This window comes from Salmo trutta, chromosome 28, assembly GCF_901001165.1.
Source record: "Salmo trutta chromosome 28, fSalTru1.1, whole genome shotgun sequence".
In the NCBI taxonomy this organism is placed as follows: Eukaryota; Metazoa; Chordata; class Actinopteri; order Salmoniformes; family Salmonidae; genus Salmo; species Salmo trutta.
Window position 1 is genome coordinate 38705156 of NC_042984.1, and position 14285 is coordinate 38719440.

At 45.5% G+C, this 14285-nt stretch overlaps 1 protein-coding gene and 1 pseudogene across 4 annotated transcripts in view; one reads left to right on the forward strand and one right to left on the reverse strand.

Moving 5' to 3' along the window:
- Positions 1 to 14285, forward strand: part of LOC115166170 (nuclear receptor coactivator 3) — a 123175-nt gene that overhangs the window by 74294 nt on the left and 34596 nt on the right. For 2 of the 4 annotated variants that reach the window (XM_029719928.1, XM_029719924.1), the window contains exon 2: positions 3104 to 3185. The gene's annotated coding sequence lies outside the window, so the exon portion shown is untranslated. Of the gene's footprint in view, positions 1 to 3103; positions 3186 to 4855; positions 4949 to 10821; positions 11015 to 14285 lie in introns of those variants that run through there. The other 2 variants (XM_029719926.1, XM_029719925.1) reach the window with 2 other exon arrangements.
- On the reverse strand, positions 4551 to 5258 carry LOC115166380 (uncharacterized; annotated as a pseudogene).

Here is a 14285-nt window from a genome sequence, read left to right on the forward strand (position 1 = left end):
TGTCTCCAAATGTTGCTACACCCTTTTCTGATTGGCTGGAATTAGGGACAAAGTGCAGTGGAGACAGTCACCCGCGTCTCATGTAGAGAGTGTAGATTTTAAGATGGCCTTCCCCCACTCCCCCCCCCTTCTCTGATAGCCTCTCGTTTGTGGAGCTGGGCTGTGGATCCATTTAAAAATATATATATATTAGCCTCTGTGGTGTGATTTGTTTAAGGGGAGGCCAGGTGCCAACATGTAGCTTGGCTCCTATTCTGCTAGTGTGTAAGTGCCGGTTTTGTTGGAGGGAAATAGGGCTCAGCTAAAGCAGAGTCACCCAGAGCGTGCGCACACACACACACACACACACACACACACACACACACACACACACACACACACACACAAACACACATATACTGTAGCTTTATGTGGGCCTTACTAGGCTGTTTGTGTGTGCTGGCTAACGCAGAAACAGTCTCCCTTATTCTGTGCCAGAACACACAGAGAAAAAGAAAGTCAGACAGAAGAAGAAAAAGACAGAGTTCCATTATTAAAGACAGGAACGAGAGGAGAGAGAAATGGAGGGAGGGATGGACAGTGGAGCAGGGAAAAAGACTTAGAGAGCTATGTAGAAGGCTCATGAGAGAACGAAACAAAGAAAGAGTAAGCAGAGAGACAGAATGGGTGAGCTTCTTACTGTATGTGCGAGAGTATATCGTTGGCCATTTTTAGTATGTTTGCTCGCTACACAGATGTGCTCTGCCCCAAAGCTGCAGTTGCATTGTCGTGATTATCCGTTATGGTATGAATGTGTTTTGAATCGAGGTGTGTCTGCTGGCTGCCTGCCTTTATGCAACATCAGGCAGACTTCCAGGTGCAAACAGACAGACAGGCCGATGGACAGACGAACATAGACTTCGCCTGCGTTGACTGAGACTGATCTCCCCATTCTACCTGTGGCAGTCCTTTGCAGCGACAGACATGCAGGAAGACAGACAGGCAGGAAGACCATGCTTTCCTGCAGCACCTGTAGCCTCCCTAACCTCTATACTGTCTGACTCGCCAGTTGACTCTCCAGATTTTTCCCCTCAGTCCCAGATCCAAGTCATCTCTTTCTCCTCCTTCCCTCCTCTTCCACGTTCTCTCCATTATTTAGCTGAGCCTTGGGCTGTGTTGTTGAGGCCAGACATTGATGGCAGGCGGACCCACCGTGCGCCGAGCGCAGAATGGAACTAAAGACTGTAATTATTAAGGGGAACAATCCTTTATCTGTCTTCAAATCACTTTGGACTTTAATGGTGTTTGTTTAACAAGACCAAGGTGAGACGATGTGAATAATTTAGTGATTTGTGTGGTTATATACCGCTGCGGCGGCTTCATGTGCATAAAGGGACGCACGCCCCCCCCCCACCCAGTCTCTTTTATAGTTAAAGCACAGGCTCTTTTTGTGCAAAGTGTAATTGAGGAGCAGAGTGGGCTAAACAGAGAGCGTAGATGAGATGAGAAGAGGGGTCTGGAAAAGCCTCAGAGAGAGCGTGCCTCCGTGCCTGTAAGCTGAACACACACTCAATGCATCTTAAGCTCGTTCTCACTGTTCTTCAGGGTCTAACATGTATACACAAGCAACACATGCAGCTAACTACTGTAGCATTTATTAGTGCTGTTCTTTATGGCTTTGCTAAAGCTCAGAGTTGATGCGAGTCCAGCACAATGGTGCATTATGGATCCCACTGAAGGCCTCTCTGTCCCCTTTTTCCCCCCAAAGCTTAAACACTCACTGGAAGTCCGTTTTTGGTAAAAGAATTCCCCTTTGGTCACGGACATGCTGTAAATCCACTCTGGTTAACCAGTCCCTCTTTCTCTCACTCTATTTCTCGCCTCTCAGTTAATAGGAAACCCATCGAATGAAGGTGGGTCTTTGTTGGTTTTGAGGATCCATACGTCACCAAAACTAGAGACCCCATGACAGCCCCCATCTGGTGCCGCCAACGGTCAGGCTGGATGCTGTATGGCACACAGGCACGCGCTCACACACACGTGCACACACACAGACACACTCTCACTGACGTACAAACCTATACATGTCTGTCTGTCTGTCTGTCTGTCTGTCTGTCTGTCTGTCTGTCTGTCTGTCTGTCTGTCTGTCTGTCTGTCTGTCTGTCTGTCTGTCTGTCTGTCTGTCTGTCTGTCTGTCTGTCTGTCTGTCTGTCTGTCTGTCTGTCTGTCTGTCTGTCTGTCTGTCTGTCTGTCTGTCTGTCTGTCTGTCTGTCTGTCTGTCTGTCTGTCTGTCTGTCTGTCTGTCTGTCTGTCTTACACATGCATACACTCGTGCATTACACACTCTGAAGCACAACAAAAATCGAATCAAATGTTATTTGTCACATGCTTCGTGAACAACAAGGTGTAGACTAAGAGTGAAATATATACACACGCACACGCACGCACTCATGCACACACACGTACGCACATGCACTCACATGCGCGTACACAGAGGAACATGAGACATCCCGGTGGCTTGGCCGTCTTGCTCGCTCACGCCGACGGCAGGGTGTCATGGAAACGCCTACCTCTCACCATGGTTACACACTCCTTACCCCAAGAGGATAGTACTCTCTTCTTCCTCTCTGTATTTCAGACCAGGACAAAAATGAAAAGGCAACATTGTTAGGATGGCGGTCTAGTCTAAGCCAGTGGTCTGTTTGTGCGTGTTGCCTTGGTTTCACGGGCACTCAGCCGCTCACCCCTCGGTCTCTCTCTAATACTTCTGTACTTGCTGTCAAAGTCATGTCACACCCTTTTTCGAGATTCAGAAGTGTGTGTGTGTGTGTGTGTGTGTGTGTGTGTGTGTGTGTGTGTGTGTGTGTGTGTGTGTGTGTGTGTGTGTGTGCATTAGTCTGTGTGTGTGAAAGCCCGTTCACACAAAGCGCCCTACGTTTACCGAAAGCCCCAGGCTGCCTGCCTCATGTCTCCTGCTCCTCATTACCATGTGAATGATGTTTCCTGGGTGATCATTAACAACTTGATTAATAACATATAAACATCATTTTGACAACATAACAGAATATAAAATGTCTAGCAAAAGTGCTTATTATTATTGTGTGTGTGTGTGTGTGTTTTATAGACACCAGCGTAGAAGACCAGTCCAGAATAGGACCATTATCTCCAAGAGAGCTCGTCTCGTCTACTCCAGGCTCCGTCACAAGGTGGGTCACTTGTCATCACACGGCTGTTGGCATGGTTACCTGTTTAGGTGGACTAGGCCTATAATTTGTTGTAGACAGTGAAAATGGAGTGGGATCTCTATTGTTGACTTTTTACTCATCTGTTATGCAGCACAACATTCTTTCTGACCCCCTTGGCCAGACCATAGAGGTTGAGCGACAAGAGAGGACATGGTCATTTAGATCGATGGGCCATTACTCCAGGAGCCATTTTGGATTTGTCATATTGCGTTTCAAAGCGTTCTCCCCTGAGAGATGGTACGGGTTCCAGCGAAAGAAAGAAGAATTGGGTGAGAGATACAGAGGGTAGCGAGAGAGGCCGAAAGAGGGAAGGGCTGAGAGAGGGAGGGCAGATTTCGTGGTTGAGAGAGAGGTGGAAAGAGAGCGAGGCTGCCGGGGAGGCAGCAGGAGAAATCTAATTAGTCTCCCTGCTCTGCCTGCCATAGAGACAGAAATAAAGCATTAATCTTTACCCTAGTCTGCAGGTGACAGAAACACACCCACACTCATGAGGAGAGAGGGATGGTGGTGGTGTAGGAAGAGAGGTGGGGGTGGATATGAGGGAGCGTATGCCTTTAGAGGTGGTATATAGAGAGCAAGGGGAGGAGAGGAGTAGATCAAGGGAAGAGAGGGAGGAGAGAATGATGGTTATGGAGAGGAGGGGGTAGAGTAGAGAAGTGGGATATCTGCAGGTGACTCTGGGATTCTGCCGCATCGTGTCACACGGACTTAGATCACCAGAAAGACTCCTCTACCCATAATGCCTCAGTCAGTCCTGCATACCAATCATTCTCTAGTATCAACCCAATGCAATATGGATTTTGACTAACTTTGGCCCGGTATGGGCTAATTATAGTGGAGGTCACCAACCTGACTACAGCCAGTCATTGTCAGAGCAGTGAGCTAAACATCAGCATGGCTGTAGACGGCAGGTCTGACTGTCTCATGTTCCTACTGGGTGTTTACATGATCTGACCGGGGCGCGCTGTACTTCTGTTTTGTCAACAGAGATTATGAAACTGGGGCTGGCTGGCTGGTTGGGCAACAGCCGCCGCTGTCTGTATCGCCTAGCCTCACAACTCCCTCCCCTCGCTCACCGCACAACCACCTCCCCATCCCCCGCCTGCCCGCCCGCCTCCCTGCTTGCCCACTCTCTCGCACCCGAAAAAGAACGAGGAGAAGAGACTTTTATCTGACACAGGAAGCCTGAGTCTCTCGTCTGTCTGCCTCTCCCAGCGTTATATTTTACATTTTAGTCATTTAGTAGACAGTGCATTCATCTTAAGATAGCTAGGTGGGACAACCACATGTCATAGTAAGTACATTTCTCCTCAATAAAGTAGGATATCATTGGGGTGCCAGGACAGAGAAGAGCTTGGACTGGGCTGATCGGGAGCTGCCCTACCGTATGGGTGAAAGGGCCAAGAGTCCAGAGGTGGCAGAACGGAGTGCTCGGGTTGGGGTGTAAGGTTTGAGCAGGGGTAATTAATCTTGCTGCTCCATTGGCAAGTACCATGGTCTTGTAGTGGAATGCAAGCTTCAACTGGAAGCCAGTGGAGTGTGCGAAGGAGCGGGGTGACATGGAAGAACTTGGGAAGGTTGAACACCAGGCGGGCTGCAGCGTTCTAGATAAGTTGCAGGGGTTTGATGGGACAAGCGGGGAACCCAGCCAACAGCGAGTTGCAGTAGTCCAGACGGGAGATTACAAGTACCTGGATTAGAACCTGCGTCGCTTCCTGTGTGAGGTAGGGTCGTACTCTATGGATGTTGTAAAGCATGAACCTGCAGGAGCGAGTCACTGCTTTGATGTTTGTTGGGAACGACAGGGTGTTTGTTGTCCAGGGTCACGCTAAGGTTCTTTGCACTCTGGGAGGGGGACACCGTGGAGTTGTCAACCGTGATGGAGAGGTCTTTGAGTGGGCAGGCCTTTCCCGAGAGGAAGAGCAGCTTTATCTCGTCAAGTTTAAGCTTGAGGTGGTGGGCCGACATCCAAGCTGAGATATCTGCCAGGCACGCAGAGGGGCTGCAGCCGGTGGTCAGGGATGAGTTGATGAGGGAAGTGAGGAATGGGAGAAGGTCTCCAGAGATGGTCTGGGGAAGGGAGGAGGGGATGGGGTCAGATGTCATCATCCTTTTTTTCAAAGTGGTTGACAAAGTCATCCACAGGGAGGGGGAAAGGTGGAGGATTAAGGAGGGAGGAGAAGGTGGAAAAGAGTTTCCTAGGGTTAGAGGCAGAAGCTTGAAATTTAGACTGAAGGAATCTGGCTTTAGCAGCAGATACAGATGAAGGTAGAGAGGAAGGAGTGAAAGGATGATAGGTCCTCTGGAAGTTTAGTTTAGCAGAAGGGAGAGATGATAGAAGAGGAGAGCGTAGTGCGAGATGGAGAGTGAAGATTGCAAAGGCGCATTACCATCTGGGTAGGGGTTAAGTAGCAAGGGTTGGAAGAAAGGTTGCAGTGAGATTAGTAGGCAAACAGCCTCTAGTTAAGATGAGGTGAAGCGTATCACCTGCCTTGTGAGTGGAAGGGGACTGGGAAAGGGTTAGGTCAAATGGAAAAAAGAGAGAGTTGGAAAGAAATTAATCGAAGGTAGACGTCAGGGGGTTGAAGTCGCCAAGTACGAAGAGTGATGGGCCATCTTCAGGAAATGATCTTATCAAGGTGTCAATCTCTCTAAGGGCACCTGGTGGGCGATAGATGACAATGTGAGTGGCTTGAGTGGACCAGTGACAGCATGGAATTCAAATGAGGAGATGGACAGGTGAGAGAGGGAGAAAAGAGAATCTCTCAGTTTAGGAGAAATTACAACCAGATGCTCTCGGACTATGAGAGAAAAAGTAATCGGATGAAGAGAGAGGAGCTGGAGTAGCAGTGTGCTCTAGGGTGATCCATGTCTCCGTCGGGGCCAAAAAGTCAAGGGATTGAAAGGCAGCATAGGCTGAGATGAACTTGCCGTTCTTGCCCGTAGATCGGCAGTTCCAAACGCTGCCAGGGACCAGGAATTCCACATGGGTACACTAAATTAGAAGGGTTGCAGCCAAGGAGCGTCAGTAAAGCCTACAGGGAGAGGTGCGAACAGGTATAGAAAACATACACATGCACTATATATGCAAAGGTATGTGGATAACCCTGGAGATTGCTTGACTCCATTTAAAAAAATTTTTAGTACAGATATACCACATTGGAGAATCGCGTCACAGAGATTAGTCAAATGCTATTGAAACATCAATGTAGACGTGCCAAAGAGAATTCTCCATACATAGTCTATAGTTTATTTTTGATGAACTATTATTTGTTTTCTGCCTCAGTTTGTTTCACCAGCCCGTCTGTCTCCGCTCAATGACCCTTTTTAGACGTTTGCTTGTTTGTTGTTTGTTGAGATTTTCTCTAGTATGACTCATGTTATCGTGGGTGGCTTTTTCTTCTTGATTTTTTTCTCCGTTTTGAGTCAGAGAACTGAGATACACACACACACACACTCTCTCTCTCTCTCTCTCTCTCTCTCTCTCTCTCTCTCTCTCTGTCTCTCTGTCTCTCTGTCTCTCTGTCTCTCTGTCTCTCTGTCTCTTTCTCTCTCTCTGTCTCTGTCTCTCTCTCTCTGTCTCTCGTTTATGTCTGCCCCTCCTGAGTGTGTTGTGCATTTCACTTGTGTTAGTTGAGGTCTAACTGAAGTCGTCGTGCTACCTTACACACACACAAAGCTTGTGTTACGGATCTGTTTGAGTGGAAAGTGAGAGAATGTTCCTCAGTACAAAGTCTTCATTGCAAAGTGATATAACACGGGTTGGGTAAACAGTAACACATTTTGGCTCCCATACACAGACACATGATCAAGGTACAGTCAGACCTACCCGTGCACCCAACTCTATCTCGTGTCATTGTTCCTCAGTCTCTCTCCCTCCACTCTCCTCTGCCCGTCTTTCTCTTGATCCTCTCTCTTCTCTCATATCATCCCCTCTACCTAATGTCGTTCCTCAATCTACCCCTCTGTCTTTATCCTCCTTTCCTCACTTCCCCTCTCACTTCCTGCCTCCCTCCCCCCCTCTCTTCCTCCCCCTCTCCCTCCTGTGCCTGCCTAGCGTCATGCCTGAAAACAGCTGCCTAATGGCTCTCAAAGACACAAACATCATCAGTCATGAGAGAGCTGCTCGTTTTGGAACCATCCTCCACCTTAAATCTTTCATGCTTATTTTCCCAGCGCGCGCACACACACACACACACACGGCCGTGCTATTACCATGTTGGCTGCATCTTCAATACTCGCCCCGGACAACACGTCTGTCTCTCTCTCTCTCGATCTGCAAATGTCATCTCTAAACTGTATCAATAACCTATCAGTGTACTGCTACTGTAAATCAATATATTCCATGCCATATCTCACTTTTTTCTCTTTTTTTGGCTTGCATTGTTTATACTCTGCTGAAGCGGTGAGTTCATGGGCAAGTATTATTATTCTAATTGTTTTTATTTAGGGGGTATATCAGCTTTAATATTGAAGACAGATTGTGGCTTCTATCACTGTAATTTTCTGCCTCATTTCCAATCCCCCATATTTAAGTTTTTGTAAATATACAGTATATATTTTAAAGATATATTTTTGGAATATATTTTCCTTCTTTGTTATTTTCCCCTAACACTACCACCCCTCCCATAATGGATACCAATACTTAGGCTTCCACTTCCATACATACTACATGCATTTCACAGACAGTATATTTTACATTAGTTAGTTATCTTTTGTTTGTTTTAGTCCCAGCCTTTAGCTACCCTTTAGCTACCCAGCCTTTTGCTACCCCTCCCATCTATCCCTCTATTTCTAGCTGCCATATATTTTTCCACTGTGCTGTGATGTTTCACAAAAGTTCTGAACCTTTCTATTCTCATAATTTCTACATTGTAAGTTAAAGATAAACACCTTTGCTAAGAGTATTATTATATTATTCAGCGATTGACTAAGACTTTTAAAATCACCCCGCAGTGCTATTTGCAGAGTTAGCTCCATGTAAATGTTGCAATTTTTCGTCCATTCCTGGACCTGCGACCAAAAACAAGCTACATATGGGCAGTACCAAAACAGGGGATCTAATCAAATCAAATTGTATTTGTCACATGTGCCGAATACAACAACAGTGACATTCTTACTTACAAGCCCTTAACCAACAATGCAGTTTTAAGAAAAATACCTGAAAAATAAGAAATGAAAGTAACAAATAATTAAAGAGCAGCAGTAAAATAACAATAGCAAGGCTATATATAGGGGTTACCGGTACAGAGTCAATGTGCGGGGGCACCAGTTAGTCGAGGTAATATATACATGTGGGTAGAGTTATTAAAGTGACTTATGCATAGATAATAACAGAGAGTAGCAATGCGAGTAGTCTAGGTAGCCATTTCATTAGATGTTCAGTAGTCTTATGGCTTGGGGGTAGAAGCTGTTTAGAAGCCTCTTGAACCTAGACTTGGCGCTCCGGTACCGCTTGCCGTGCGGTAGCAGAAAGAACCGTCTATGACTAGGTTGGCTGGAGTCTTTGACAATTTTTAGGGCCTTCCTCTGACACCGCCTGGTATAGAGGTCCTGGATGGCAGGAAGCTTGGCCCCGGTGATGTACTGGGCCGTACTCACTACCCTCTGTAGTGCCTTGTGGTTGGAGGCCGAGCAGTTGCCATACCAGACAGTGATGCAACCCGTCAGGATGCTCTCGATGGTGCAGCTGTAGAACCTTTTGAGGATCTGAGAACCCATGCCAAATCTTTTCAGTCTCCTGAGGGGGAATAGGTTTTGTTGTGCCTTCTTCACGACTGTCTTGGTGTGCTTGGACCATGTTAGTTTGTTGGTGATGTGGATGCCAAGGAACTTGAAGCTCTCAACCTGCTCCACTACAGCCCCGTCGATGAGAATGGGGCGTGCTCGGTCCTCCTTTTCCTGTAGTCCACAATCATCTCCTTTGTCTTGATCACATTGAGGGAGAGGTTGTTGTCCTTGCACCACACGGTCAGGTCTCTGACCTCCTCCCTATAGGCTGTCTCATCGTTGTCGGTGATCAGGCCTACCACTGTTGTGTCATCGGCAACCTTAATGATGGTGTTGGAGTTGTGCCTGGCCGTGCAGTCATGTGTGAACAGGGAGTACAGGGGAGGACTGAGCACTCACCCCTGAGGGGCCCATGTGTTGAGGATCAGCGTGGCGGATGTGTTGTTACCTACCCTTACCACCTGGGGGCAGCCCATCAGGACGCCCAGGATCCAGTTGCAGAGGGAGGTGTTTAGTCCCAGGGTCCTTAGCTTATTGATGAGCTTTGAGTGCACTATGGTGTTGAACGCTGAGCTGTAGTCAATGAATACTATTCTCACATAGGTGTTCCTTTTGTTCAGGTGGGAAAGGGCAGTGTGGAGTGCAATAGAGATTGCATCATCTGTGGATCTGTTGGGGCAGAATGCAAATTGGAGTAGGTCTAGAGTTTCTGGGATAATGGTGTTGATGTGAGCCATGACCAGCCTTTCAAAGCATTTCATGGCTACAGACGTGAGTGCTACGGGTTGGTAGTCATTTAGGCAGGTTACCTTAGTGTTCTTGGGCACAAGGCCCATGGTGGTCTGCTTGAAACATGTTGGTATTACAGACTCAGACAGGGAGAGGTTGAAAATGTCAGTGAAGACACTTGCCAGTTGGTCAGCGCATGCTCGGAGTACATGTCCTGGTAATCTGTCTGGCCCAGCGGCCTTGTGAATGTTGACCTGTTTAAAGGTCTTACTCACATCGGCTGCAGAGAGCGTGATCACACAGTCGTCCGGAACAGCTGATGCTCTCATGCGTGTTTCAGTGTTACTTGCCTCGAAGCGAGTATAGAAGTTATTTAGCTCGTCTGGTAGGCTCATATCACTGGGCATCTCTCAGCTGTGCTTCCCTTTTGTAGTATGTAATGGTTTGCAAGCCCTGCCACATCTGACGAGCATCGGAGCCGGGGTAGTACGATTTGATCTTAATCCTGTATTGACGCTTTCCTTGTTTGATGGTTCGTCGGAGGGCATAGCGTGATTTCTTATAAGCTTCCGGGTTAGAGTCCCACTCCTTGAAAGTGGCAGCTCTACCCTTTAGCTCAATGCGAATGTTGCCTGTAATCCATGGCTTCTGATTGGGGTATGTAGGTACTGTCACTGTGGGGACGACATCCTCGTTGCACGTATTGATAAAGCCAGTGACTGATGTGGTGTACTCTTCAATGCCATCGGAAGAATCCCAGAAAATATTCCAGTCTGTGCTAGCAAAACAGTCCTGTAGTTTAGCATCTGCTTCATTTGACCACTTTTTTGAAGACCGAGTCACTGGTGCTTCCTGCTTTAATTTTTGCTTATAAGCAGGAATCAGGAGGATAGAGTTATGGTCAGATTTGCCAAATGGAGGGTGAGGGAGAGCTTTGTACGCGTCTCTGTGTGTGGAGTAAAGGTGGTCTAGAATATGCTGTTCTGTCCTGCTGATAGTGTATAACCCGCCAGCTGTATGATCTTAATGTCGTCGTTCAGCCACGACTTGGTGAAAAATAAGATATTACAGTTTTTAATGTCCCGTTGGTAGGATATACATGCTTTCAGTTCGTCCAATTTATTTTCCAGCGATTGAACGTTAGCTAGCAGAACAGATGGCGAGGGCAGATTAGCCACTCGTCGCCTGATCCTCACAAGGCATCTTGATCTCTTTCCGCGATACCTAGGTTTCCTTTTCCAGCGAATCACGGGGATCTGGGCCTGGTCGGGTGTCTGCAGTGTATCCCCCGCGTCCGACTCATTGAAGAAGCACTCTTCGTCCAATTTGAGGTGAGTACCGTAATTTCCGGACTATTAAGCGCACCCACTGAATTAAAAAAATATATATTATTTTGAACATAAATAAGCCGCACATGTCTATAAGCCGCAGGTGCCTACCCGTACATTGAAACAAATGAACTTTACACAGGCTTTAACGAAACACGGCTTGTAACAGAAATAAATAGGCTTTAACCTCTACGGGCTAGGGGGCAGTATTGAGAATTTTGGAAAAAATATGTGCCCATTTTTAACTGCCTCCTACACCAACTCAGAAGCTAGAATTTGCATATTATTGTTCAGGTTTGGATAGAAAACACCCTAAAGTTTCTAAAACTGTTTGAATGGTGTCTGTGAGTATAACAGAACTCATATGGCAGGCAAAAACCTGAGAAGGTTTCATGCAGGAAGTACCCTGTCTGACAAGGTGTTGTTGTTCTTGCTTCTGTTTATTGAAGAGTCAGGATCTTAGCTGTAACGTGACAATTCCTAGGGCTCCAATAGGCTCTCAGAACCCGGGAAAAACCTGAACGATGACAAGGCAGCCTCAGGCTGAAACACAGAATCCCCTTTTCCAAGTGTCCCATCAGAGGACAATAGAATTAGGCGCGTGCGCGATTCGACGCCGTGCAGTATTTTCCTTCGGCTGTTTAGCTAATTGCAGATTCCCGGTCGGAATATTATCGCTTTTCTACGAGATAAATTGCATAAAAATTGATTTTAAACAGAGGTTGACATGCTTCGAAGTACGGTAATGGAATATTTAGACATTTTTTGTCACGTTCTGTGCCATGCGCACGACCGTGATTTAGCATTCTGATAGTGTCTAGAACGCACGAACAAAACGCCGCTGTTTGGATATAACGATGGATTATTTGGGACCAAACCTACATTTGTTATTGAAGTAGAAGTCCTGGGAGTGCATTCTGACGAAGAACAGGAAAGGTAAGACCATTTTTCTTATAGGAAATGTGATTTTGGTGAAGGCTAAACTGGGTGGGTGTCTAAATAGCTAGCCCGTGATGGCTGGGCTATGTACTTAGAATATTGCAAAATGTGCTTCATCCGAAAAGCTATTTTAAAATCGGACATATCGAGTGCATAGAGGAGTTCTGTATCTATAATTCTTAAAATAATTGTTATGCTTTTTGTGAACGTTTATCGTGAGTAATTTAGCAAATTATTAGTAAATTCCCCGGAAGTTTGCGGGGGGTATGCTTTTTCTGAACGTCACATGCTAATGTAAAAAGCTGGTTTTTGATATAAATATGAACTTGATTGAACAGACATGCATGTATTGTATAACATAATGTCCTAGGTGTGTCATCTGATGAAGATCATAAAAGGTTAGTGCTGCATTTAGCTGTGGTTTGGGTTTTTGTGACATTATATGCTAGCTTGAAAAATGGGTGTCTGATTATTTCTGGCTGGGCACTCTCCTGACATAATCTAATGTTTTGCTTTCGTTGTCAAGCCTTTTTGAAATCGGACAGTGTGGTTAGATTAACGAGAGTCTTGTCTTTAAATAGCTGTAAAATAGTCATATGTTTGAGAAATTGAAGTAATAGTATTTCAAACGTTTTAAAAATCGCGCCACAGGATTCAACTGGCTGTTACGTAGGTGGGACGAATTCGCCCCGCCGGTCCCATAGAGGTTAACAAAACACGGCTTGTAACAAAAAATTAAAAATTAGCAGTAAGCTTTAGTTGTCTTTTTGCACTGAGTCAATTCCTCACGCTGCTGTTTCCAACGTCTTATCATCGACTCATTAAGACCAAGCTCCCGTGCAGCAGCTATATTTCATTTTCCAACAGCCAGATCAATCACCTTCAACTTGAAAGCTGCATAATATGCATTTTTCCGTGTCTTTGCCATGATGAGGGTGACAAAATGACTACCGTAATCAGAATGATGGGAAGTTTGAGAGCGCTCGATTTAATCTAAACAGTAAACAAAAAAGTTGTTTGACCTTAACCAGTTCGGCAATTTCATTGGTCTAATGAAAGCTTCATGCCGCCAAAAAACTGAGCACGTCACAGAATGTGTTTTAAAAAAAAAAAAAAAATTGAAAGCGGGAAAAATCCATATATTAGCCGCGTCATTGTTTAAGCCGCGAGGTTCAAAGCCTGGGAAAAAAGTTGTGGCTTATAGTCCGGAATTTACGGTAATCCCAGTTCTGATGTCCAGAAGCTCTTTTCGGTCATAAGAGACGGTAGCAGCAATATTAAGTTCAAAACAGGTTACGAACAACGAAAAAAATAAAAAAGAAGAATGGTTGGTTAAGAGCCGATAAGACGGTAGCCCTCCCCTCCGGCGCCATCTTGTTGTCCCAAAATGATTCTGTCTCTTCGCAGCAAAATCTGCAGAGCTGGGATGGTTGTATACTGCTAATACAGTACAAGTCAAAAGTTTGTACACACCTACTCATTCAAGGGTTTTTCTTTATTTTTACTATTTTCTACATTGTAGAATAATAGTGAAGGCATCAAAACTATGACATAACAAATGGAATCATGTAGTAACCAAAAAAGTGTTAAACAAATCAAATGTAGTCACCCTTTGCCTTGATGACAACCTATACACACTCATTTCAATTAACAGGTGTTTCTTGTTAAAAGATTATTTGTGGAATTTATTTCTTGATGTGTTTGAGCCAATCAGTTGTGTTGTGACATGGTAGGGGTGGTATACAGAAGATAGCTCTGTTTGGTAAAATATCAAGTTCATATTTAGCTCAAATAAGCAAAGAGAAACAACAGTCCATTATTACTTTAATACATGAAGGTCAGTCAATCTGGAAAATGTTAAGAATTTAGAAAGTTTCTTAAAGTGCAAAACCATCAAGCGCTATGATGAAACTGGTTCTCATGAGGACCGCCACAGGAAAGGAAGACCCAGAGTTCCCTCTGCTGCAGCCTCAGATTGCAGCCCAAATAAATATTTCACAGAGTTCAAGTAACAGACAAATCTCAACATCAACTGTTCATAGGAGACTGCATGAATCAGGCCTTCATGGTCGAATTGCTGCAAAGAAACCACTACTAAAGGACACCAATAATAAGAGGAGACTTGCTTGGACCAAGAAACACGAGCAATGGACATTCGACCGGTGGAAATCTGTCCTTTGGTCTGATGAGTCCAAATTTTCTATTTTTGGTTCCAACCGCTGTATTTTTGTGATACACAGATTAGGTGAATGGATGATCTCTGCATGTGTGGTTCCTACCATGAAGCATGGAGGTGTGATGGTGTGGGGGTGCTTTGCTGGTGACACTGTCAGTG